This window comes from Passer montanus, unplaced genomic scaffold (genome assembly GCF_014805655.1).
Source record: "Passer montanus isolate IOZ18808 unplaced genomic scaffold, ASM1480565v1 scaffold671, whole genome shotgun sequence".
NCBI classification, from domain to species: domain Eukaryota; kingdom Metazoa; phylum Chordata; class Aves; order Passeriformes; family Passeridae; genus Passer; species Passer montanus.
In genome coordinates, this window is record NW_024371827.1 from 8092 (window position 1) to 11436 (window position 3345).

At 59.9% G+C, this 3345-nt stretch overlaps 1 long non-coding RNA gene across 1 annotated transcript; it reads right to left on the bottom strand.

Annotated features, from left to right (window-relative positions):
• Window positions 1-146: 146 nt before the first annotated feature.
• LOC120511629 lies at window positions 147-1951 on the bottom strand. Its single transcript, XR_005629772.1, has 3 exons — window positions 1805-1951; window positions 896-947; window positions 147-204 (listed from the first exon to the last, which is right to left on the bottom strand). It is a non-coding gene; the product is annotated as an uncharacterized LOC120511629 (long non-coding RNA).
• Between the last annotated feature and the right edge of the window lie 1394 nt (window positions 1952-3345).

The following is a 3345-nucleotide window of genomic DNA, read 5'->3' on the forward strand; positions in this document are numbered from 1 at the left end:
CTGGCGCCTCCTGGGGGGGCTCGGCCTTGGGGGGCTCGGCCGGGGGGGCCGCGGCGAACTGGGGGGGACACGGGGGGGAGATGGGGGGTCCCGGGCCCCGAACTGACCTCGAGGGACCCCCAAATCCCCGTGGGATCACCCCAAATCTGGCGCCTCCTGGGGGGGCTCGGCCTTGGGGGGCTCGGCCGGGGGGGCCGCGGCGAACTGGGGGGGACACGGGGGGGAGATGGGGGGTCCCGGGCCCCGAACTGACCTCGAGGGACCCCCAAATCCCCGTGGGATCACCCCAAATCCCGTGGGATCACCCCAAATCCCGTGGGACCCCCAAAATCCTTGGGAACCCCCTCAATCCTTTGGGTCCCCCCAAATCCTTTCGAGATCCCCCTCAATCTTTTGGGATCCCCTTCAATCCTTTTGGATTCCCCCCAAATCCTTTGGGATTCCCCCCAATTCTGTGGGATCAGACCCCAAATCCTTTGGGATCCCACCCCAAATCCTTTGGGATCACCTTCAATCCTTTGGGGTTCCCCAAATCCTTTGGGATTCCCCAATTCTGTAGGATCAGGCCCCAAATCCTTTGGGATCCCCCTCAATCCTTTGAGGTCCCCTCAGTTCTATGGGATCCCACCCCAAACCCTTTGGGATCCCCCCAATTCTGTGGAATCCCCCCCAAATCCTTTGGGATCCCCCAATTCTATGGGATCCCCCCCAAATCCTTTGGGATTGCCCCCAAAGCCTTTGGGGTCCCCCCAATTCTGTGGGATCCCACCCCAAACCCTTTGGGATTCCCCAATTCTGTGGAATCCCCCCCAAATCCTTTGGGATCCCCCCCAAACCCTTTGGGATTCCCCAGTTCTGTGGGATCCCACCCCAAATCCTTTGTGACCCCGCTCACCCTCTGCGCTCGCTCCGCCTTGTCCCTCTCGATCTTCTCCCGCACTCTCTGCCTGTGGGAACGGGGGGGGAAAAATCCCAAAATTCTCAGGGGTTCCCCCAAAAGTTTTGGGATCCCAAAATCCCGGGGGGGCGGCGGGAATCTGAGGGAGGAGATTTGGGGAAACCCCCCCTAATTTTAGGGCAGCACCGTCAGGTTTTGGGGCTTGGGGAGGGTCCCCAAAGGTTTTAGGGTGGGAATTCGGGGGGTTCCTATAATTTGAGAGGGTCCTGAGGGGTTTTTTGGGTCCCCAAAATCTCCTCGGTGCCGCCATCGTTCGTGAGGGAGCTTGCCGCGGTTGTGGCGCCCCCTGGCGGCCCGGAGGACTCAGCGTGCAAAGCCCTTCCCGGGAATTTGAATGGGAGAAATTCCGGGGGTTTTGGGATTTCCTAAAACATTTTGGGGCTTCCCGGGAGGTTTTGGGGTGTCCCTTTGGGGTTTGGTGTTGGGATTTTGGGGTTCCCCGAGGTTTTGGGGGCCGAGGGTTCTGAGGGCTCCGTGAGGGAGCTTGCCGCGGTTGAGGCGCCCCCTGGCGGCCCGGAGGACTCTGGGCAGGAAGCCCCCCCTGGTTTTAAATGGGAAAAATTCCAGAGGTTTTGGGATTTCCTAAATCATTTTGGGGTCTCCCGGAGTTTCCAAGGAGGGTTTGGGGCGTCCTTTGGGGTTTGGTGTTGGGATTTTGGGGTTCCCCGAGGTTTTGGGGGCCGAGGGTTCTGAGGGCTCCGTGAGGGCGCTTCCCGCGGTTGTGGCGCCCCCTGGCGGCCCGGAGGACTCGGCGCGGTCATCTCCTTTTGGGGTTCATTTTTTTGGGGTTCCCCCCGAAGTTTTGGGGTTTCATTTCGGGCGGTGCCGGGCCCGTTCCCTCCTCACCGCGCCGCGCGCTCCTCGGCCCGGTCCCGCCGCCGCTCCTCGGCCGCGCGGCGCCGCTCCTCGTCCCGCCGCCATTCCCGCAGCTTGGCCAGCTCCTGCCCCCGGCGCCGCCGCTCGCGCTCCTGCCCGGCCTCCGACAGCGCCCTGAGTGTGATACAGGGACAGGTGTGTGGTACAGGTGTGTTAAACAGGGACAGACAGGTGTGACACAGGTGTGACAGGTGTGACACGTGACACACGTGTGACACGCGTGTGGCTCAGGTGTGGCTCAGGGTCAGGAGCGGTTTCGGGGTCAGGTTTGGGGTCTCAGGACCCCCCCCGTACCCGGGGCCGCTTGGGGCAGGGTTAGGCCGGGTTTAGGCCAGGTTTAGGTCACGTTTAGGCCATGTTTAAGCCAGGTTTAAAGCAGGATTTAGGCCGGGTTTAAAGCAGGATTTAGGCTGGGTTTAGGCCAGGTTTAAAGCAGGATTTAGGCCTGTTTTAAACCATGCTTAGGCCGGGTTTAGGCCGGGTTTAGGGCAGGTTTAAGCCACGTTTAGGCCCGGGTTTAAAGCAGGATTTAGGCCATGTTTAGGCCATGTTTAGGCCAGGTTTAGGCCAGGTTTAGGCAGTACCTGAGGCCGCTGAAGTGGGGCTGGGGCAGGTTTAAGGCCAGGTTTAGGCTGGATTTAGGCCATGCTTAGGCCGGGTTTAGGGCAGATTTAAGCCAGGTTTTAGGCCGGGTTCAGGCCGGGTTTAGGCAGTACCTGAGGCTGCTGAAGTGGGGCTGGGGCAGGTTTAAGGCCAGGTTTAGGCCAGGTTTAAAGCAGGATTTAGGCCTGTTTTAAACCATGCTTAGGCCGGGTTTAGGCTGGGTTTAGGCCAGGTTTAGGGCAGGTTTAAGCCATGTTTTAGACTGGGTTTAAGGCAGAGTTTAGGCCGGATTTAAGCCAGGTTTAGGGCAGGTTTAGGCCATGCTTAGGCCATGTTTAAGCCAGGTTTAGGCCATGTTTAAGCCAGGTTTAGGCCATGTTTAAGCCAGGTTTAGGCCATGTTTAAGCCAGGTTTAGGCCATGTTTAGGCCGGGTTTAGGCGTACCTGAGGCCGCTGAAGTGCGCGTGCACGCGCAGCCGCGCCCCGTAGAGCTGCACCCGCCGGCTGCGGATCTCCACCAGAGCCCCCACGGTGGGCGTGTACTGGGGGGCAGGGTCAGGGACCCCCAAAATGTACCCCAAAATACCCCAAAATATCCCCCAAGTACCCCAAAATGTACCCCAAAATATCCCCCAAATCCCCCAAAACCACCCGGGACCCCCAAAATAACCCGGGGACCCCCAAATCCCCCCCAAAGCCACCTGGGATCACCAAAATCCCCCCCAAAATATCCCCCAAATACCCCAAAACCACCTGGGGACCCCCAAAATATCCCAAAACCCCACTGGGACCCCCAAAATCTCTCCCAGGATGCCCCAGACCCCCCCAGGACCCCTCAAACTCCACTGGGACCCCCAAATCTCCCCCAGGACCCCCCAAACCCCTCCAGAACTCCCCAAATCCCCCCC